We start from the raw sequence: 24,553 nt of genomic DNA, 5'->3' as shown, positions 1-24,553 counted from the left end.
GCTGCTGTGTTTACAGAAGAGGCTTTGCTTTGCCAAGCAAATTGGCAGAGATGTTCTTGCAATAAAGGGACAGCATCCTAATGTCTTTTCCTAGCCTAACTTATAAAGTGCGGTCTCTGTTGCATTTCCAAACATCAGGGAATGATAACTTCCTCCCGTCACCACCAACACTGCAACAGACAAAAAAAGAAAAGCCAACATCTTTATTAATTCTTTGAATAAATTGTTACTGTGCTCATGTCAAGTGCTAGGCACTCTGAGAGTTATAGTTGCACAGAAGCTGTGATCCCCAGCCTGCAGGCACTCACAGTCTAGCTGGGGAGATAAGATGTGTACAGTTAGCCACACTACTAGGCAGTGTGCCACCAATGCCATGGGAGTGAGTGGTGGGGGACTCAAGTGCCATAGGATTTCAGAGGAGGGAGAGAACATTTCTGGCTTAACAGAGGAAGTTAGAGTCGGGTTTGCTTTTTGCTTATTTCATAAATATTTACTGGGTGTCTCTGAGGACTGAGGGCTGTGCTGATTGTTGGGGAACATGAGAGTGGGTAGAACCGAGATGGTCCTGGGGCTCCCATGGGAGCCTATAGGGGAAATAGACATTAATTAAATGATCACATATATATATATAATAACTCATGGTCAGTTGAAGGAAGGAAGTAGAGGGAGCTATGAGGGCACAAAGGAGGGGGTCAGGGAGGACGTCCCTATGGGAGGGACGCATGGTTGAGAGCTATAAATGAGGAGGCGTTAACTAGGAAAAAAGAGAAGTAAAAAGAAAGGAGAGGGGAGTGGGAATGACAGTCAAAGGGAATAGCATATGCAAAATTCTTGAGATAAGAGTAAGAACAGCAAGCTAAAAAAATTAAAATGTCCCATGTAGCAAAAATAATAGGAAAGAGGAAAGAACAAGAAGATTGGAGCCAGGCCACTCAGGACCTAGGCGGGTGAGGACTTCAGTCTTGACTCCAAGAGCAATGAGGATCTCCTTAAGGGATTTAAGAAAAGGAGAGACAATCAGATTAATCTGTAAAAATACTATTCCAGCCACATGGTGGGGAATGATTGTTTCTCCGGCTCCAGAGTAGGTGCAGGAGACAGTTCTGCTACAGGCAATTGCACTAGACCAGGGAGCGGACAGTGGTAACACTGGAGGAGAGAAGTGGATGGATTTGGGAGATACTCGGGAGTAAAAAGCTGGTATCAGTTCTTAGCGATAGATTGTGAGAATGTGAAAGCCTTTTTTCTCAATCCTGATGTCTCCTTCCCATGAAAAGAGTTTGTCTCAGCCCTTCTCCTTCCTCTTGGGAGTGCACTGCCAAGGAGGGCAAGCGTTCTTCTCACGTACTCCTGGCAGTGACCAAGATGTAAGTGCTACCCAGGACTGGGTGGGTGAGTGGGTCTGCTTTCTATTGTAGTTTGGATGCCAAACCCATCTGGTCCTCTCACTGAGTTAGGTCCTCAACTCTTCTCTATCAGTAAAGCTAACACCTTGGTCTTCATATTTCCTCTTCATTTTATTTCTCAAATTTTTCACAACTTAGGAAGAGATAATGCTGTTTATTTATTATGCAATTTATTAATCCCTCTGAGATTTCCAACGTACTGCATGTGGCGGGTCTTTGACGGATGAAAAAGATTTTGATACAAATGGAAGGAAAAGCATTTACAGGTGTGGGGACAGCATAAGGAAAGCAGCAACATGGTAAAAAAGCATGCAAGTCGTGAGAGTGGAAAAGTGATGTACTAATCTGGTTAAAGCTGGAGATCTATGTGGGAAAGTTGCTAACATCAGGTTGGAAAGATACTCTGAATTAAGATTATGGAAGGTCCAGGGGGACATGCTAAAGATTTTGGATTTTATCCTTATAAGAAAAGGAAACCCACTAAGGTTTTCAAGCAGGTGGTCTGAGCTAAACAACTTATGAAATGTCAGGTATACTGAGCATGGAAACCAGTTAAGAGATTATTACAAGGTCCCGAACTGGTGTGGGAGTGATAAGGAAGGAATACAGACATAGGAAGGAAGAATTAGCAGGTCTTTCTTGGAAGATGAGATGTGATGCGTGATGAACAAGATGAATTCAAGATGGCCCCAGGGTTTGCAGTGTGGATGCCTGGAGAACAGAAGTACCATGTAGGTATTGGGAAGAAAATGATGAATTCAATTTTAGACACACTGAGTTTGAACATAAAAGAGGGATATCCAAGTGGAAATGTCCAGTAAGTTTTTAAGACATGTAGAAGATATGTATTTACAGTTGTGGGGAAATGCCCCTCATTGTGGGAAGAAGAGGCAAATTCTTAGCAATGTCTCCTTTTTCCAAAATCTGAATTCCCAGTGCCTAATATATATCAGGAACTCTGTCATGTTTTTAATGATTGAATTGAAGGTTGAAGGCTGAAGGCTTGGTGAGTAAAACTCTTGGAACCCAGTCTACTCAGGTCAATGGGTGACTGAGATTCCTAGAGAGGATACTGAAGTCAATATCAGAAAGAGGACAGTGGTGGGAGTCAAAAGGCCAAGTAAGGGACAGACAAGTAGATGCCTCAGCAGGTGGAGCTGACTCAGAACTTCTATCAGCTAGGGCATCTCTTTCTTCTGTGCTTATAACACAGTTTCCTCATTGGGGGCTCCTAAGGGGACTGTTGGTCTATATGGCTTTAGACAGATACAAGCTCAGTTTACCTTCAAAGAATGGGAGAGAAGAAAACCAAAGAAGTTGTCCCATCCAAACACAGGAATAAATTTTATCTAATGGGTTAACATTTAAATATCAAGGAATTGATTTTCAACAAGGATACCAAGACTGAAGGAGGAAAGAATAATCTTTTAAACCAACAGTGCTGGGAAAACTGGATATTAACATCCAAGAGAATGAAGCTTTATACCACATATAAAAATTAACTCAGAATGGACAAAGTCCTAAATTTAAAAGCTAAAACTGTAAAACCCTTAGAAGAAAACCCAGAGACAAATAAATCTTCATGACCTTGGATTTGGTAATAGTTAAAGATGACACCAAAAGCACAAAATAAAAATAGTTACACAACAAGTTTCTACTATATAGCACAGGGAACTATATTTAATCTTGTAGTGATCTATAATGAAAAAGAATATGAAAACAAATATGTATATGTATGACTGAAACATTACGTTGTACACCAGAAATTGACACATTGTAAACTGACTGTACTTCAATTAAAAAATTAATTGGACATCATTATAATTAAAAACTTCTGTGCATCAAAGGACATTATCAAGAGAGTGAAAAGACAACTCATAGAAACAGAGAAAACATTTGTAAATTGCATATCTAATAAGGATTTACTATCTAGGTTATATTTTTTAAAACTTCTCTGCAACATTGTAAAATGACTATAACTCAATAAAAAACAAAACAAAACAAAAAAAACTCCTCTGACTCAACCACAAAAAAAAAACTGACTCAGTTTTAAAATGGGCAAAGGACTTGAACAGACATTTCTCCAGAGAAGATAAATGGATGGCCAATAAGCACATGAAAAGATGTTCAACATCAGGTCATGGAAATGCAAATCAAAACCACAATGAGATACCTACTAGGATGGCTACAGTAAATAATGTAACCTTCATACTGTCCTGGTTGGAATGTAAAGTGGTGCAGCCACTGTGGAAAAAAGTCTGGTGGTTCCTCAAAAAGTTAAACATAGAATTACCATATGATCTGGCAATTTCACTCATAGGTATGTACCAAAAATAATTGAAAGTAGGGACTCAAATACTTGTACACCAATATTCATAGCAGCATAATTCACAATAACCAAAAGGTGGGAGCAACCCAAGTGCCCATCACAGATGAATGGATAAACCAAATGTGATGTAGCCATACAATGGAGACTAGTACTCAGCCTTAAAAAGGAATGAAGTTCTGATGTATGTTACAACATGGATGAACCTTGAAGACGTTATGCTTTAATGAAATAAGCCAGACACAGAAGGACAAATCTTGTGTGATTCCACTTATATGAGATGTTTAAAAAAGACAAATTCATACAGATAGAAAGTAGAAATGGGGTTACTCAGGGGTGAGGTAGGGGCAAATGGGAAGTTACTGCTTGCTTATTAATAGGTACAGAATTTTGTTTGGGGGGATAAAAAGTTTTGGATATAGTGGTGATACCTGCACAACATGATACTGAATTGTCACTTAAAATGGTTAAAATAGCAAATATTCTTACCACCAGAAGTCAATAATAAGTAATAACTAGGTAAACATAGTAATAATTATAGCTATCACTTATTGAGTGCTTTCTGCATCTAGAAGCTTTCCAAGTATTATTTAATTTAATCTTCATAATATCCCTATAAGGGAGATGTTATCATTATCCCCATGTTATACATAAAGAAACCAAGGCTTATAGAAGTTAAATATTTTCCCAGAGTCACAAGGCTGGTCAATAACTAGTTGGAAGATCAAATAATTTCAAGTTACTGAGTTGGAAGTTAAAGGGATTCCTTCTGTTGTTGTTATTAAATTTTTATATCTAGAAGTAATATTTTTAAGAAAATAATATTAATAGGACTATCATTACTTCTAAAAGTAACGTGGTTTTACAACAACAATGAATAGCAGTTTCTGCTTATTTAATTGCAAGGTTCTAAACCTGTGTGATAGCCAGTGTTTTTGACAATGCAGTGAATTAGAAACCTTCAAACAGCAAATTGGCAATGTAAATCAGTACAACCCTTTTAGAAAGCCATTTCACAAAATATACCAGAATATTGACCATTCAAAGTGGTTCTGGAAATGGATCCCAAATGAGATTCTGCATACAAAAAAAAGTTAGTTTTCTATACAAAGGTGTTAATCAAAGCATTGTTTATAAAAAGGTAAAAAAAAGACAAAACTTGAAAACAATTTAAACTGTCCAATAATTTTTGAGTGCCTGTGCAAATTATTATATATATTTACTCAACAGAATTTTATACTTCTTAAAATATTACTTATATAATATATTATATATAAACTTACAATGTTAAGTTTAAAAAGCTAGACACAAAATTGGATGTCCATTATGAGTATAGTTCAGTAAAAATAATATACATAATTTAAATAATTAAATAAATAATAATATACATAATTTAAATAAGTAAATAATATAAAAATCACTTTAAATAAACAAAAAATTTCAAATGAGAGTATCTTTGGGCAATGGAATTCTATTTGGTAGTTTTCCCGCTTTTACCTATTTCTCATACATTTTTAAATGAGCATATATTACATTATAATTATAAAATAAAATAAACTTAGAAAATACAGTTCAAAAGGACCAAATCCATATTCCTCTTTTGGATTAGTGAGTAAAATAAAAGATTTTCTTTTTCCACTTTCAAAGATGGTATGTTCTTTTTATTACATCTTGAGAGCACTGATGTGATTACAAAGACTGATACATGACCAAGAATTTATGGGTCATCAACTATAACTCTGAAGAATGAGGAGAAACTCCTAAGCCTTGAAGTTAGTATTAAACTAATATAAAAAATTAGTCATGTAAATCTACCCAAACTGAATATGCTTCGTTCTTCATTTGTTGCTTAGTTATGTAAGGACTCAGTACACCAGTGAGTGCACGGAGACAAAAGTTAATAACAAAGAGCAACAGAGGCTTCGCTGAATTAGACAGAGACCCAACCAGAAAGATTTTGAAATGATTAAAATATTACAAGCAGCTGAAGACACAGTCAGCGCAGGAAGCCCTTGGCTGATTTACAGTGGCGATCACCACCTCTTCACGTTAGCGCACATGCCTCCAGTGACCTGGGAGAGAGCTGGCTGAGAGGTGGGAAGGTGGGAAGGAGGGAAGGAGCTAATGCCAGGCTGAGACCAGGGTACAGTTAGATGAACCCTTACACTAAATGCACGTTCACAAATCTGTGATTTGGTCTGTGTGAGATTTTCTTTTTACCTCAGGCTCTGTCCTGTGTCAAAATTTGCCAATTATTTTCATGAATCCCATGACAATTTTACATGAATCCAAATAATCCCTCTTGCTTTTTTAATATCCCTATTTAGCCATTAGATTTTGATGGATCGATTTTAATTTTTAATATTGAACATATTCTATATTTTAGACCAGGGAGCATGAAGCCATTACACAGTTAATGAGTTTCATCATTATGAAACAACAATGAACAGAGTTGTATTTAAACTGGGCAAACGTTAACAATCACATCCAGAACATTTTTTAAAAAACCTTCTCCACACTCTTTGGCACATGGCAAAGTTTCATGGTAGATCCCAAAAAAGGAAAAGGAAGAGAGGACTGACACTGGGGAAGCCAGAAAGAGCCAACTCCTTGACTTCCTGTTTCACTGGAGGGTAGCTCTGTGGGATGGGATGGGTGGTACCCACAGGCGGCACTTCCACAGAGCTGCAGTAACCTGAAAAGGTGCGGCGCAGACCTCCTAGTCCCCATCTAACTTTCCTATAGATTTATTTATCACAGTGCCTGAGGTTCCACCATGACAGTTTTCCCCTGGAGTCTTAAAAGCTTATTACATTTATGGTTCTGCTTTGAAGATTGCAAAGCACCTCTGGGAAGACTTCTTCCCTAAATACCTCAGAGCAGGTGTTCTAACCAGTTGCTCAAGATTGACTGGTGGACTTCTAATGGAGGAGGCAATATTAATGTCAAGAGCTTGGGCTTCAGAGTTTAAGTTCAGCCTCGCTACGTACTAATGGAGAATGACCTGGGGCAGGTTATCTTCTCTAAGACTCAGTGTCTTCATCTATAAAAGAAGGATAATAATATTTAAACTTTGAAGGGCACTTGTAAGGAGAAAATGTATGTAAAACACTTAACCACAGCAGATGGTACCTATTTCAGAACAGCTGTGTGGGTCAGCAGGAAGTTGTTAGCTCTTGACAGAGGGTAGGCACCTCCCACAGCTTAGGGTCATCTCAGTAGAATAGTGTTTAACCTAGAGGCCCCTAAACCTGGCAGAGTGGAGATTTGTTTGTTTTGTAAAATAAGAGGTACTCAGACACCAACACTTTAGAGACTCTGATTCAGAAAGTTTAAGAGGTTCAGAGGTCAAGATTATAGATTCTGGAATCAGACTGGGTTCAAATTCCAGCTCTCTGGCTTACTATATGTGTCTGTGAGCAAGTCATCTATCTTTTCTGTACTTCAGTCTCTTCATCTATGTAATTACGATAATAACAGCAACCTACCACAAAGAATTGTTAATGGGATGAAATTAGTTATCACTATTAAGCATGGGGGAGAGCCTCACATCGGATATTTTAAAAGAGACTGTAGATTATGAGATGCAGCTGAGCTAAAATCACTTTGCTGCAAAGCTCTTCCTAATTAGCTTCCAACCATTGGTTCTTCATGTAATTTCAGGAGTAGAAATAGGAGATTCGGGAACATCAAAGAATAATTTTTGGCAAATGACCAATCACTGACAAGGAAGATAAAAATGAGGAGGCATCACTTTTTGATCGTGCCTTATATGGGTACATTTACGAAACCCTGGACAATTTTCAAGGTAAACCATTTACGTCAAGGAGCACAAAGTCAAAAGATTGGAAGGAAAACCTGAAATTGCAGGATTGCACATGAGAAATCACAAGTAAGTGAATCCTTGCCAGAAATGTTTAAATCTGCTCGAGTTGGACACTGAAAGTCAGGGGAATAAGATATACCCATCTTAAAGTGGAGGGGATTCCATCAAATTAGATCCAGATGCATTTAGAGCTTCAAACCTGTACACCACAAACAGATCAGCTACTCTGAGTCAGAAATCAAATGTAGACAGTACATGAAGAGGAAATTTAAGAACTGTTGGCAACTTGGTATATTATCCATACTTCCAAAATTCAGAGGCGTCAGGCATTCCTCATAGTTTCTCTCTTTGTTGTTTTTATTAATTGCCTTTTCCAGATTCCTTTCTCCTCCTCTTATATACGATCATTTGGTCTTCTAAGCAATTGTAAAATCATTCCTTTGCTGCTGACTACAGCATCTAGGTATTTACACATTTTTAATTGAATTTTTTGTTGTGATAACTGTAGATTTACATGCAGTTGTAAGAAATAATACGGAGAGTTTTTTTTAATACTTTACCCAGTTTCCCCAATGGTAACAATTTGCAAAATTATAGTATAATATTTCAACCAGGTAATTGACATGGCTACCATCCACTGATCTTATTCAAATTTCCCTAGTTTTATTGATACACACTTGTTTGCATGTATGTGTGTTTATTAAGTGCTATACAATTTTATCACCTGTGTAGGTTTATGTATCTGCTACTAGAGTCAAGATACTGAATATTCCAATAATTCAAGGATCACCCCCATGAAGCCCCTTTAAACCACATCCATCTCCTTCCTTGCCTTACCCAACCTCCATCCCCAAGTCCCTTACCCTGACATCCATCTTTCCCCTATTTCTAAAATTTTGTCTTCTGTTTTAATGTTACATAAATGGAATCATATAGTATGCAAACTTTTGGTGCTGGCTTTTTTCACTCGGTATAATTCCCTGGAGATTCATCCATGTTGTCCTGGGTAATGGTTTATTCCTTCTTATTGCTGAGTAGTACTCTATGGTAGGGATGTTCCAGCTTTTGTCTATTACAAATAAGACTTCCATGAATATTTGTGGACAAGGGTTTTGTGTGAACATAGCGTTCATTTCTCTGGGACGAATGCCCAGGAGTACAATTGCTGTGTCATATGGTAATTGCATGTTTAGTTTTATGAGAAACTGCCAAACTATTTTCCAGACTGCCTATACATTTTACACTCCCCCCAGCATTATATGAGTGATCCAGTTTCTCTATATCCTCACAAGTACTTTGTGTTCAGACTTCTTAATTTAGCCTTTCTGATAGATGTGTAGTGATATCTCATTGTAGTTTTATTTTGCATTTCCCTGAGGGCTAATGCTGTTAAATGTCTTTTCATGTGTTTATTTGCCATCTGTATATCCTCATTATTGAAATGTCTGTTCATGTCTTTTGTCCATTTTCTAATTGACTTTGTTTTTTTATTGTTGAACTTTGGGAATTGTGTGTGTAAGAGAGTTTTTCATGTGTTCCAGATACTAGTCCTTTGTTAGACATATAATTTGCAAATATTCATTCCCATCCTGTAGCTTGTCTTTTCATCTTCTTAATAGCGTCTTTTGTGGAGGAAATGTTTTCAATTTTGATGAAGTCCAATTTATCAGTTTTTCCTTTTATGGATTGTGCTTTTGTACCAAGTCTAAGACTTCTTCGCTTAGGCCTAGACCATGAAGACTTTCTCTTATGTTTATATCTAAAAAATTTATAGTTTTACATTTTACATTAAATCAGGAATCCATTTATAGTTAATTTTTATATAGGTTAAACGTTTAGGTGAAAGTTTATTTTTTGCCTATGGATGGCCAATTGCTCCAGTGCCATTTGTTGAAAAGGCTATCCTTCCTCCATTGAATTGCTTTTTCACCTTTATCAAAAATTCTTGAGAATATTTCTGTGGATCTATTTCTGGAATCTTTATTCTGTTCCATTGCTGTGTCTGTCTCTCTGCCAGTGCCTCACTGTCTTAATTACTGTAGCTATACGGTAAGCCTTAATATTGGGTGGAATGATTCCTCTCACTTTATTCTTTGTCAAGATTGTTTCAGCTGTTCTAGGCCCATGACTTTCTATGTAAATTTTAGAGTAATCCTGTCTATATATACACAAAAAAACCTTGCTGAGATTGTGGTAGGAATTGTATTAAATCTGTAGGTCAATTAGGGAAGAAATGATATTTTTATTATGTTGGACCTTCTCCATAACTGCAATATGTGTCTCTGTTTATGTAGGTCTCCTTTGTTTTCTTACATTGAAGTTTTGTAATTTTGGGCATACAGATCATGTTTTACATATATCTAAATATTTGGCTTTACCTGAGTGGTTGTAAGTGGCATCAAGTTTTTTTTTTCTTTTTTGTTGCAGTAGAGTTGATTTACAATTACTTAAGTTTCAGGTGTACAACATAGTGATTCACAATTTTTATAGGTTATACTCCATTTACAGTAATTATAACATATTGGCTATATTCCCTGTGCTGTGCAATGTATCCTTATAGCTTATTAATTTTAATGGCATCATATATTAATTTTGGTTTCTGTACATTTGTTGTCAAATAGAAATGCATTCTTTTGTGTGTGTGTTGGCCTTATATCCTAAATCCTTGATGAACTTATTCTAAGAGTTTTTTTGTAGACTTCTTGGGGTTTTCTACATAGATAATATGTTATCTGCAGATAAAGATAGTTTTATTTCCTCCTTTCTAATCTGGCTGCCTTTTATTTGTTTATTTTTCTTGCCTATTGCAAAGTCTAGAACTTCCAGTGCTATATTGGATAAGACTGAGGGCAGACTTCCTTGCCTTTTCCTGATCTTAGGGAGAAAACTTTCATCCTTTCATTATCAAGTAGGACATTAGCTCTAGGGTTTTTTGTAGATGCTGTTTATCGGGTTTAGGTATTTCCCCTCTGTTTGTTATGAGTTTTATCATGAATCAATGTTGAGTTTTACCAAAAGTTTTTCTACATCAAGTTGTTATGATCCTATGATTTTTCTTCCTTCCTTGTTGATCTGGTGGATTACTTTGACTTTTGAATGTTGAACCAGTTATACCTAGAATAAATCCCACTTTGTCATGGTTCTTAATTCTCATGAGAGATGTTGGTCTGTCGTATTATTTTGTACAGTCTTTTTTTGGTTTTGTTATCTGGGTAATACTAGCTTCATAAAATTGGTTAGGAATTGTTCTTTCTTTTTCTATTTTCTGGAAGCGATTGTATAAAATTGATATTAACCCTTTTTTAAGTGTTTGGTAGGACTCTCCATTGAAGCTATCTGAGCCAGAAGATTTGGGGGAGGTGGGACAGGGAAGGAGAAGGACTTTTTTAAAAAACAGACTTTATTTTTTAGCACAGTCTGGATTTACAGGAAAATTGAGAAGGTAGTATACAGAGTTCCCAAATATCCTGTACCCAATTCCTCTATTAACATCTTAAATTAGTATGGTACATTTGTTATAATTAATGAACAATATTGATACATTAGTAACTAAAGTCCATACTTTATTCAAATTTCCTTAGTTTTTACCTAATGTCCATTTCTGTTCCCGGGTCCCACCCAGGTTACCACATTACACTGAGTTGTCATGTCTCCTTAGGTTCCTCTTACTGTGACAGTTTTGCAGACTTTCCTTATTTTTGATGAGTTTAACAGTTTTGAGGGGGTATTGATTAGGTATTTTGTAGGATTTCCCTCCATTGGAATTTGTCCAATGGTTAGACTGACGTTACAGGTTTCAGGGAAGAGGTAAAGTGCCATTTTCATCATATCGTATCAAAGACACATACTATCAACATGATCCATCACTGTTGATGTTGACCTTGATCACTTGGTTGAAGTGTTGTTTGTCAGCTTTCTCCACTGTTGATGTCTTCCCCCACCTTCCATACTGTACTTTTGGGAAAGAATTTACTATGTGGAGCCCACACTTAAAGGGGAGTGATGCCTCCCCCATTGTGGGCAGATGATCTACATAAATTATTTGTAATTATTCTGCATGGGAGAATTCTCTCTTCTCCCTTTTATTTATTTATTCAAGTTGCAGCAGATACCCCTTAATGCATCCACAGACTCAGAAGTCACTGACGGCAGATAGGAGATGGCTATCCAGGGTGAAAGCGGCCATGGTCCTTTCTTGGTTCTGAGGTCCCGGAATTCATAACCACCACCTCACTGGATAGGTGCTGTATGGTACAAGGTTGTTATTGCAGTTGAAATGAATAAAAACTAGACCGAGCCCTTGGTGAGGCACACTGCACACACATATTCGGATATCAGGGTGTCATGGTGCAGAGGCTGGTCTGGGAATCAGGAGGCTGGAGCTGTACTGCTCTTGACTCTAATGAGCTACGTGACCTTGAAGAAGTCAGTTGAACTCCAGAACACAGTATGTTCACACATGCAAACACAAGAATTGGACATGATGAGTCCCTCCTAGTCTAAAAATACCCACGTGTTGCAAAGCCGCAGCTATGTTCAGAGTGGTTAACTGATCAGTGCAGGAGCAAACACTGCGGTTTTGCCTAATTAGCACTGGTAGAGTTTAACCAGGCAAGGGGTGGCCCTGTGCTCTGCCCTGCTTCATGGTTCCTTAGCGATGTTTCCTGATTATGTCCCTCCCTCTCCATCCCTTTTACTACACTGCTATTAAATTAAGGTTGTCAAGCTTCCATGCCTAGACCATCACAATCATCTCCTTATGGGTATCCCAGCTCCCATCTCTTTCCCAACAGTTCACCATACATCCTGCAGTAAGGGTCATCTGAGCACTGCGGATTCATCGAAGGTTAGGTTAAAGAGACCTTAGAAAGCAGCTCTTCCAGAATTTCCCATACCATGGTTTTTTTTTTTTTTTTAATATATTTTTATTGAAGTATAGTTAGTTTACAATGTTGTGGCAATTTCTGGTATACAGCACAATACTTCAGTCATATAGGAACATACATATATTCGTTTTCATATTCTTCTTAACCATAAGTTACTACAAGATGTATACCGTGTTCTTTTAAATAGTGGTTATACACACACAGATAAACCTGATTCTGTGGCAAACTACTTTTGAAAAGTCTGCATTCTTCCTGGAGATTTGCAACTCACACTTGTATAGTCAAAGCTCTGAGGAGTCTTGCTATGGGGAAACTCTCTTATTATTGTTTAATCCAGAGTTCTTCCAACAATTTGACCATGAAGCTTTTTTGTTGTTGTTGCCACAAAATGTCAATAACATATCTTAGCACCAGTGTGCTGAAGAACATATTTGGGAAATGTGGATCAGCCCATTTTCTAGACGAGGGAACTTGGGTTGAGAGAAGTTAAGTGATTTGTGCAAGGCCACGGGACTACTCAGTAGTACAGCTGGGACTAAAACCCAGGTTCTCACATACCTGATGGTCCCGTATTCTTTGCATAACACCATGCCACCACTATGAGCCAGATTTTAAGACTGCTGAAAAACAACAGGAAATAGCTTGTAAAATATTATAAAAGATTTCTACACATATAAATGTTTTACACTATATATGTGGAATAAAAAAGGTATTAAAATAAACACCCATCACCCAGCTTAAGAAGAAGAATATTATCAGAACTTTGAAGCCCTGATAGGCCCCTATCCAATTGTACGATCCTGTGTTTCTCATTCACTTGCTTTTCTTTAGTTTTACTGCAGATACGTACTGCAAAAATACATTGTTTTATTTTGCATATTTTGAATATTTAATTAATAGTATTAATATTATTTTGCAACTTGTTGCAAAAAGTTTTTGCTCATTAATTTTGTGAGTCAATCCATGTTGATAAGTACACCTAGAATTCCTTTGTGTGTATAGATCACAGTGTTTTTATTCATTCTCCTGTCAATCGATATTTGAGTTGTTCCCTTCCCTTTTTATTTGGTTTATCATAAGCGATGTTGTATGCACATGTCCACACATGTCTGAGCACCTGTGCTAGTGTTTCTCGAGGTTATAAACTCAGAAGTTGCTGAGTTATAAACTATACCCACCTTCATTTTTACTTGATAACATGAAAGAGTTGTTCAGTTCACATCCTCACCAGCAGTGTATGAAGATTTCCATTGTTCCACATCCTTGGCAACATTATCTTGCCAGACATTTTTTTAAGCTTTATATTATGGAAAATTTTGAACATGTACAAGAATTATATTATGAGTATTCTTCAGCTTCAACACTTAGCAACCCAGCCCATCTTCCATGGGCCATCTTGGAGTATCTTCAGGTTAATTCCAGACATAACATCACTTCATCCTTAAAAACTTCAGAATGTATCCTTAAAAAACAAGGACCCTACCTTTTAAAAATTGAGGTAAAACTTACATAGAGTAAAGTACACAAATCTTCAGATGGTACACCCACAGCTGTGAAACCACCACCCAGATCAAGATCTAGAATGCTTCCAGTTTACCCAGAAGGTTCCTTTGTAGGACCTTATAGAAACAAGGAACAATACCACTATCACACCTGAAATTTAATAACAATTCTTTAATACCATGAAATATCCAGGCAATGTTCAAATTTCTTCAATTGTCACATGGCTCTTGTTCTTGTTTTTGGAGGTTATGCATAAAGATATTACAAACATTCACATATAGGCTTTCATGTGAATATAAGTTTTTATTTCACTTGGGTAAATACCCTTTCCTCTACACCCTCTCCCCCATTTATTGTTTGTAAACTAATAGTCAAAGTTATTAAACCCATGTGCTTTGCAAAGGGAGGGGGAATATCATTAAATGGAAGTTTCAGAGGATCTCCTAAGAATTTCTCATAATATCTATTAATATAAACCTCAGGAACAGTGTTAATAGTATCTTTTTTAACTTCTGATGCTATTTTCTGTGCACATATATGCACACACATAATAGGATATAAAAAGGTAATATTTTGTAACAATTTTTAATGTCATATATATCATGGAAATCTTTTCAAATCAATAAATAAGGACCTACATTAATCCTATTTATGGTTTCCCAGTATACCCTGTGTTTACAATTTATTTATTCAATCCTTACTTCTGAACATTTAGGTTGTGTGAAACATCTAGATATTACATTTCTTAAGTGAGTTGTGTCTCTTTGTCCTTTGACCACTTTTTTTATTGGGTTATTGAAAAGCACCTTAAATATTAGTGATGTTAAATAGACTTAATTAAAACGTTAATAATCGTGAGCAACTCTTTTTCCTTTCTTCCTTGATAATTCAGTAATTAATATATTAGTATTAATTATGCAGGTCTGAGCATATATGGTGGTTGGGAGTTCACACAGGAAAGACAGCCAAGGAGGGTGACAGCCTGGCAGGCGTTAGAAGGGCACATACAAGGAAACTGAGAAATAAGTAAATATATTGAGGCTAATGAGAGCCAGGTTTCTCACTGTTGGAAAGAGGATTACAAATATCAAAAAGGAAAAAACTAGAATGAGCTTTGTGTGTCAGATTGGGATTACAGGGATTGAGGTGAACCAATGGTTTGAAATACAGAGATGCAGAAACAAATATATCTGTTTGTGTGTGTGTGTGTGTGTACAAAAATATAAATGTGAGTGTGTACACATTTATATATTCCCTTGCTAGATCCACTAAGAGGAGCTGTAGCAATGAGCCCACATAAAGCTGAGATCTTGGTCTCTAAATTCCTTTTCTCCACCAAGAAGAGCTCCTTGTAGAAATGGCTGATTCCAGGTCTAGGGCATGGAAAATACAAGATCTTGTTGTACCAAAGCATAAGGAAGTGCTTATAGACTGATGGGACGTATCAAAAGGACACAGGAGTCAGCTTGAATGGGGCCCAAATCTGGGACAATCTGAGCATTAAAATAAATAATGATAGTAACAGATTACATTCCATTGAACAGAACAGGAATCCACGAGTCCACACTGATATAAATAGACAAATGAGGAAATACATGGGAAGAAGGCCAACTAATAAGTTTAAAAGGAGTGATGGAATTAGAAAATTACCACTTGTCAATCATTTTAGTAATAATTCAGGCAGGAAACATCAATTGATGCTAAAACAGGAAGGTAAAGGTTGGATGAGAACAGGATATTTATACAGCCTCAAAGTTCCTTCCTACAGAATAATGATTAATTACAAGAGGAAAGAGTAATTTTACCATCAGACGTGATGAACATTATTTTCCGACCAGCTGACATCATAAGCCACCTGATGCGCAGTAAGGAAAGCACAGCCTCACTTCTGTGCTCTCCCTGCCAAAATGGGTAACTTAATCCAATCACGAGGAAAGAAACACCAGGCAGACCCAAATGAGGGATATTCTACAAAATACCTGATGAACTATTTCAAGTCCAAGAACACTGAAGAGATGTAACAAGACATACATACACATGGCAACGTGGGACCCTGGATTGGATCCTTTTGCTTTAAAGAACATCGTTGAGACAGTTAGTGAAACCTGAGGGTGTCTCTGGGTGAACAGTGTATGGGAATCCCCTGCACTCTTCTTGCCATTTTTCTGTAAGTTTGAAATTATTTCAAAATAAAAAGTGAAAAATTATGAACAGAGGAAAGCCAGAAGAATGCCGGGTGTGGGAACAGGACAGAACACTCAAATACTCAAACACCTCTTTGTGATAAATGGATGAAAGAAAAGCCTTTACGTGAAAGGAGAAATGAAAAGGCTTGTGTGGCTGAAAACTATCAGTATTTCTTTCACAGGCCTTTAGTGAAAATATTACAGCCAATAACATTTGTATTAATTAGCAAAAATATAACAGAAATAGAGTCAATCAAGAAAGGAGTTAGACCTGCATAGGTCAATGCAATTATTGCTACGATCTCACAAACAACTCACAGTGAAAAGCAAGAGTTTAAAGTGAAGAAAATGCATTCAGTTCAAAATCCAATAAAAATACAGTACTGAAAAAATATATATATAGTACTGTGGGCCCAGAGCCAGAGGGTATTCTCAGAATGGGCTTCAGGCTTAAATTTAACCATCTAGAATTTTTTTTTAAAGAATCATTACTAATTAAGCTTTTCAAATAAAGGATACACCTTTTAATGGGAAGTCTGCATTTCGTCATAAAGATGGAAGAAGCACACGGTGCCTTAAGCCGAGTTGATCTCCAGAAAAGTAGGCTCTGTTTCAGCAGTGCACAGCATCGTATTGTATATTGTAGAGAGCTTGCTTATGGCAAATTTATTTCATGTGTTCATGTACAAGCACATCAATCAAGGAGCTTACGGACTAGCAACAGATGTACTAACTTATGTTCGTACTTCTGTTGAAATGAATATATGGGCTCTTTCATATGGTCTTGACAGCAGCTCTGAGCAGGTGACCTTTATCACTGGTCCAGTTTTACAAATAAGGAGACCACATCTAAACAAAACGAAGCACCTTTCCTGAAGCTGATACTTATGAGCCGCAGGGCTTGGGCTCAACATAGATCTCTGAACTCCACCGTCTCTAAATTTGCTGCAGTTTTCATGGTACCAGGCCCACTCAAGGGAGTCACACATCAACAGGAAGCAGTAACTCTGTGATCTCAGACTATTGTTCATATCTTATGATGTGTAGCTCAAAAAGCTCATTCATTCAATAATAGATGGTATGAAGTCCTCATTTGGAACTCATTTTCTAAACATCTAACATGTACTGGAAGCATCAATGGTTGCTTAAAATGTTTGTTAGTGTTTATACTGTATTAGCTAAACCATAAAGCTTCTCCCAAAATCTCCTCATGACACTTCTCCAGGTCTCTTGACTGGCTGCCATGCAGTTCAATTGAACATTCAAAATGCAGACAAAATTTGTTGAATCAGACCAGTTTATAGGTTATAGCCCAGAATCTGTGACAGCAAGTCGGATTATCTCTGGTCAGCCAGAAATCAAGATCAGCGCTCATAACACAAGTTCCAGACAGTTTCAGAACAAATCATGCTTTTCAAAAAAACATTTTCTAGAATGCTTAACTGATGTGGCAACAAACTTGAAAGACAATTCAGTGGATATACATCATGGCTGAAAAAAAAAAAAAAAAAGACTCTTTTAGCCAAGTCTGCCTACAGTATTTTTCACATGTTTTAAATATGGCGTAAGTAGATAAAATGGAAGGGTCAGTTGAGATTGTGTCACTGTTTAGTCTTAAAGTCAATGAACAAAGGAATATATATTTTTTTTCAATAAAAAAGTCAGTGAATGTTCCAGCAAAATTCATATGCTTGTTCTCTCTTTTTTTTTGAAGGTGGTGAAGTAAAGACATGGGGGATTGGGAGGAACAAACTACTGGGTGTGAGGCTCGATGATGTATTGTACAACACAAGGAACATAGCCACTAAGAACCTAGGTGGTACCTAACAGTCATACCTGTGGAACACATGAAGGAGTTGTAGGATATTGGAAGCCCAGCAATTTCAAAGATGGATTAGGGAAAGGCAAACACCTCACTAGAAAAATGCACAGACATGATAGACAGTTTCCAAATGGTTATAAATAAATGAAAAGATGGTCAGCCCTGTAACAATCAAGAAATGCAAATGAAAAAAATAATATTTTTCACCAACAGATTGGCAAAATGAAAAGAGATCTCTTCAATGTTGGGAATGTGGTAATGAACTGGACCATCTCATACACACTGTAGGAGTGAGTGTAAATTGTATAAACTTTCTAGCCATAAATATCAACATTTCAAATGTGCCTACCATCTAACCAAGCAATTTCTTTAGAATGTATCCTAAGAAAATAATCGGACAATGTACAAAGACATTTGTACATGGATGTTCATCATAGCAATGATTAATATTAAAAACTGTAAACAATTTAAATGTTCATTCATCTAGAAGTTGTGCACACATAGTGGCATTCTTCAAAGCTTTAAAAAAGATGAGATAGGAAAAACCAATGTGTCTTGATATGTCTAAACAGTCATGTATTTAATTGAAAAAGGAGGTATAGCGTATTAGTATATAATTATGCCATTTTAAATATATGTTAAAATTGATTTTGAAAATTTAAACCAATTGAACCAATTAAATAAATTGGTTGAAACAAACTGTTCAAAAACATATTGGACTAAGAGAAATATATCCAGCTACTAGTTTTGAAACTTTTCAGTCTCAGAATATATCTACTTTATATTTACAAAGATTAGTCATTCATAAATTTTAAAGTGAGTCACTTAGGGTGAAAATTATAGCAAAGCTTAAGATTACTGGGACCCTAAATTTGCATAAACACACACACACACACACACACACACACACACACAAGATCTAGGTTTGCAATTTTTCAGCCACTGATGTTTATCTTACCTAAGCAGTCATTTTTTCCCTCTTAAAAAATGTGTATATTTATTTTATACTTAAGCAGATTTGATGAGGCTTTTTTCATAGGAAGAAAAAAAACTGACAAAAATGGGGGAAAAAAGCCTCCTTTTCTTTTTCCTGCTGAATATTCCTAAAAAGAAGAGAAAAAATTTTAATGTTACATTAACAATAAAATGTGCAAAAAAACCAGAGAGGAATCTGGGTACAAACCACTTTTCCTTTCGATCAGTCCTCCCAGTTAGAGCCCCATTTTCACTGGCACTTCCGAGGTGCCAACTGCTGTCAAGGCTTTTGGAGATTTTTCAGCGTGAGCCTTCTTCTCAGTTGTTTCCCATCAGGCTTAGGATTTAGTATTCTCAGCTCCCCTAATTTTATTACTGTTGTTTTCTTTCATTCTCTTTAACCTTGTTAATTTATGTCCTAAAATAATAATGACAACAGCATCAAATCTTTTCCGTGTTTTTCTTGGAGGCTTTTGAACAGAGTGGATGGAAACGTGTATGTTTAACCCGCCATCTTCAAACAATGAAATGTGACAATCCACGTAAAGTTCGTAGCACGGTTCCCTGGTCAGTGCTGTTAGCTGCTATTATTTTAATTAGTGTGCTTGTTCTCATTTTACATCTGACTGCTTGGTGGCCTCTTTTCTGGCTAGTCTTTCTACTTGTCCTGTCTAAGCACAGAATTTCCTAAGATTTTATTCTTCCACCTCTGATTTTTTAAGCTCACTTACGATTTCAGTTCAGGTGGCACCCAAATATATGTATTATCTCCTATCTCTTCTGGGCTACAGACCCATTTTCCAACTATCAGCATGATCCCAACAATGGCTAACCTCATAAGCCTGATGTCCTCTGGACATCTGCTTTTTTTTTTTTTTTTTTGGAGTTGGCACCATCAAATCCTTGAAGCTTTGAAACCTGGCTCTTAGGTCAGATGCATCATTCTCCCTTACCCCTCCCTTCAATCATTTATCAAATCATGTAGCTTACTCCTTGGAAATGGCTTTCATTTCCATCCTTTTTTCACTGCCTGTCCATGGACCACTCAGCATCCATGTCTCCCATCTCCCATCTTGCCTCACTCAAACCTACTTTACAAACCACTGAAGATTTCTTTCTAAAGGGCAGTTCTTATTAAGCACTAAAAGAACTAAATCTTCAGCCTCATCTCCTAATGCTCAGATACAGATTTTCTACATGGTAGACAAATTAGAGTACAGTAGACATTTACAGATGTTTAAGTTAGCATTTGATTGTTTATAAGTGAGTCTCAAATTCCAGAGACAGTTGCTAATTTATTATTTTCCCGAAGCGCAAATTCAAATCACAGCTATAAAGTCGGTGACAGAAAAAGTCACTTAATCATAAGGGTGCTTGCCAGCTGCCCCACAGCCACACCTCAGTCTGGCTTCATTGCTTTTTACTTATCATCATGTATTCAGAAGTTTTTATGAAGGTTCTGAAGGGACCACAGATATCCTTCAATTCCACTTTACTGCCTTTTAGAAGGAAAAAACGTGCCAGAAATGGCTTTTGGTGATTTTTGTTGTTTTATAGATCTAACTCTTGGGTCAAGGGTTACCACACTGGCTAATCCTTAAAAATGCCCAGTGCTTCCTGGTTTCCAGAGCCTTGCTTCCACTGTTCCCTCCCCCAGTGTTTTCATTATGTATTATACTTAAGTAACCACCCCAAAACCTAGTGGCTTAGAACGATAATCATTTATCTGGGCAGTATTCTGAAAAGATAGCTTATCTCTGTTCCATGCGGTGTCAGCTGGGGCAGCTCTGTAGAGTATCTGCCTCATGCGGAAGGCTGGCTGCTGGCGCTGGCTGTTGCAGGGAACTCAGATGAAGCTGTGAGGGTTGGACGAGCATGGCTACGGCCTGAATTTCCTCCACATGGGCCTCTCCAGGTGACTGCTTGGGCTTTCCCATTACGTAGAAGCTGGGTTCCAAAAGGAAGGAAACAGAAGCTGCCAGAAATTTTTAATGCCTGGGCTCAGATTTCCCGGAATGTCATTTCCTCTGCATTCTGTTGGTCAAAGCAGAAACAGGCCTCGCTCGATCAGATTCAAAGGCAGTGCACATAAGCTCCGGCTCTCGATGGCAGGAGTGGTTTGCACATACCAAAAGGTGAAGTTGTTTGGGGGCTGTGTATGAAGACTAGCAACCACCATCCACCGATGGCCATAATACATTTCCCTCCCATATGAAAAACTCACCTATCTCCTACTCTAAGATATCCAAATATCTCAGCCCTTTATACATCAGTTCATAGTTTAGGACAGAGATGAACAAATCACAGACCGAGGGCCAACTTTGACCTGTGGGCTATTTTTGTACAGGCCCTTAGATAAGAATGGTTTTTATATTTTTACAAATATAAGAAGAATAATACGTGACAGGGATCACACATGTGACCTGCAAAGCCTAAAATATTTACTGTCTGGCCCTATATAGAAAAAGTCTGCCAGCCGTGGTCTAGGGTATCAGCATCTAAGTCAGGTCCGAGTGCAGATCTGGCTCCTTGGGTGTGGTTCCCTGACCATGGCTCCTCAGACATGGTTCCTCTTGACCTGAAGACCAGGGATGACAGAGACAAAATATCTATCTCTCACATAGCCAACATCTAATGGTAAGGTGGAGACAGAAAACCTATAATAGATACACCCGTTCAAAAAGGGGAGAATATGAGAGGAACCCAGAAACCGGTCTGTAGCAATTCTGAAACCCAGCTTGTCAAATGATATCAGTTCCTTAATTATGCCCACTCCTGCTCTTTAGGAATAATTTTCAGTGGTTCTTTCATCCATCTGGAGTTATCTTCTCTTTTGGAAACAGCTCATAATTGCAAATGGGTAGCTTCCTCAGCCCGCTTCCTGCCTATAACATTGAAGGTCCAGAGGCCTCTCTTCATTATGAATAGTCTGCCTATTTCAGTGAAGGCTAGTAGAGATCCTTAAAAAGATGTAGGTTTTGTTTTTTTTTTATTTGAAGTATAGTTGATTTACCATGTTGTGTTAATTTCTGGTGTACAGCATAGTTATTCATTTATACATATATATTCCTTTTCATGTCTTCATTATAGATCATTATAAGGTATTGAATATAGTTCCCTGTGCTATACAGTAGGACTTTGTTTATTTTATATATAGTAGTTAGTATCTGCAAATCCTGAACTTCCAATTTACCCTTCCCCACCCCCCATTAATCATAAATTTGTTTTCTTTTTTTAAAATAAATTTGTTTTCTGTGTCTATGAGTCTGTCTCTGTTTTGTAAATGAGTTCATTTGTGTCATTTTTTAAAGATTCCACATATAAGTGATATCATATGTCTTTTTTCTCCCTTTTTCTGCCTTATTTCACTTAGCATGACTCCAGGTCCATCCATGTTGCTGCAAATGGCATTATTTCATTCTGTTTTGTGGCTGAGTAGTATTCCATTCTCTGTGTGTGTGTGTGTGTGTGTGTGTGTGTGTGTGTGTGTGTGTGTGTGTGTGTGTGTGTCACAGCTTCTTTATCCAATCATCTGTAGATGGGCATTTAGGTTGTTTCCATGTCTTGGCTATTGTAAATAGTGCTGCTGTGAATATTGGGGTACAGGTATTTTTTCAAATTAGAGTTCCCTCTGGATGTATGCCCAGGAATGGGATTACTGGATCACAGGACACGTCTATTTTCAGTTTTTTAAGGAATCTCCATACTGTTTTCCATAATAAAAGCCATAGGTTTTTTATACTTAAAGTTATAATCATCTCCCTTAGGCAAAGGCTGTCCTCATGTTTCTTATCAGGACAGGCCCTTCTCTACCTTGGGCCAGTGTGACACTTTTGTGGGACATCATTTAGATCCTCAGAAGCCCTGCTGTCCAGTTAAGGTAGAAGTACCACCTTAAACTTTGCTGAGATATTAGCTTATCTATTACTGCATAACAAGTCACCCCAACACTTAGTGGCTTAAAACAACAGTGTTATTATCTCACAGTTTCTGTTGGATAAGAATCCAGGCCCTGCTTAGCTGGGTCCCTTGGCCTTAAGGTCTCTCAAAGGTTATTAACCAAGATATCCAGAGTTATGATCTTGTCAACCATAACAAGATTTCATACATTGCTGACTTAAACAAGAGATGTATTTTTTCTCACAGTTTTGGAGGCTGGGAAGTCCAAGATCAAGGTGCCAGCCAGTTTGGTTCTTGGTGAGGGCCCTTTTCCTGACTTGCAGACAGCCATTTACTTACTGCCTCCTCACATGGCAGAGAGAGCAGAAGCTCTGCTGTCTCTTCTTACAAGGGCACTAATCTCATCTTGGAGTCTCCACCTTTATGACCTCATCTAAACCAAATTACTTTTTCAAGGCTGCACGTCCTAATACCAACAACACATTGGGGATTAGGGCTTCATAATATGAATTTGGGGAGGATATAAACATTCAGTCCATAACAGAGCTCATCTAAGGCTGCACTTTGGGAAGATCTGCTTCCAAGCTTACTCATATAGTTGTTGACAGGATTCAGCTCCTAGTGGGTTGTTGGACTGAAAACCCCAGTTCCTTGCTCTTGGTTGGAGGCCTCCACCATTCCTTGCCACATGTGCCTCTCCATCAGACAGCTCACTTCCTAGCAGTTGGCTTCCATTAAAGGCAGCAAGGGAGCGAGCAAGAGAGGGTGTATAAAATGGGAGTCATGGTCTCTTTGTAATCTAACCTCAGAAATTATATCTATTCATTAAAAGCAAGTTACTATGTCCAGCCCACACTCAAGGGGCTTGAATACCAGTAGGTAGGGATCTTTGTGGAGGCTGCCTACCACAAGGTCTTCTAGCTATACCTTTGACCTGAACTTTACCTAAGGCCATGTTTTCCTAGTAGCACCTTGGATTTGACCTTTACTCTGGGCTATTTTTCATTTTGAAAGTTTTATCTTCTGGAGAAGCTAGGAATGAAAGAATGTTTTATTTTAAATCCAGCAGTTCCTGGCTTCTTTAGGTTTCCTCTAGATTGTGACTGAAAATGGAACAGTTCCTGTTTTCTTTAGCTCATCTCATTTCTCTTGTACTATATCACAAGCATCTGAAAGAAACCAACCAAGCCTTTTAATATTCCACCCAGATCTAGCCAGATCCACATGTTCATTAGGTATCTTGTCTATCTTTCATGTGACAACAAGCTGGTTTGGCTAATTGTTTTTCCAGTATGTAAACGGGGTTCCCCTTTCTCCTTCCTGCAGTAACAATACTCTCACTGTCCTTTAATAATGCTCTTCATTAGCAGACTCCTCAGAGTCCTTCCAGCTTCCAGCTTCCACCTGATCCCAAAGCCACTGCCACATGTTTTAAATTTCTGTGACAGCAGAATCCCATTTTCTAGATATGCAGTTGTGTTTCAGTTATTTATTGCTGTATAACAAACCACCCTAAAACTTAGTGTTTTTAAATGACAGCATTCACTTTTTTGCTAATAGTTTTGCAATTCAGGCACGACTCAGTGAAGAAAGCTCATCACCCTCCCATGTGTGGTTAGCTGGGGCAAATCAACGAGGGCTGGAGTATCCACTTCCAAGATAACCCACTTATAAGCTGGCAATTGGTACCAGCTGTCTGCTGAGCGAGCAGCTCGGGCTATAA

At 37.6% G+C, this 24,553-nt stretch overlaps 2 long non-coding RNA genes across 2 annotated transcripts in view; one reads left to right on the top strand and one right to left on the bottom strand.

Moving 5' to 3' along the window:
- LOC116660071 overlaps nt 1-24,553 on the top strand; it is a 92,434-nt gene that overhangs the window by 66,618 nt on the left and 1,263 nt on the right. The window lies entirely within an intron of this gene.
- LOC116660073 lies at nt 7,997-22,608 on the bottom strand. Its single transcript, XR_004315440.1, has 3 exons — nt 22,598-22,608; nt 20,777-20,786; nt 7,997-8,400 (listed from the first exon to the last, which is right to left on the bottom strand). It is a non-coding gene; the product is annotated as an uncharacterized LOC116660073 (long non-coding RNA).

The sequence above is a fragment of the Camelus ferus genome, chromosome 26, assembly GCF_009834535.1.
Source record: "Camelus ferus isolate YT-003-E chromosome 26, BCGSAC_Cfer_1.0, whole genome shotgun sequence".
Taxonomy (NCBI): domain Eukaryota; kingdom Metazoa; phylum Chordata; class Mammalia; order Artiodactyla; family Camelidae; genus Camelus; species Camelus ferus.
This window is presented reverse-complemented; position numbering and strand designations above follow the sequence as displayed.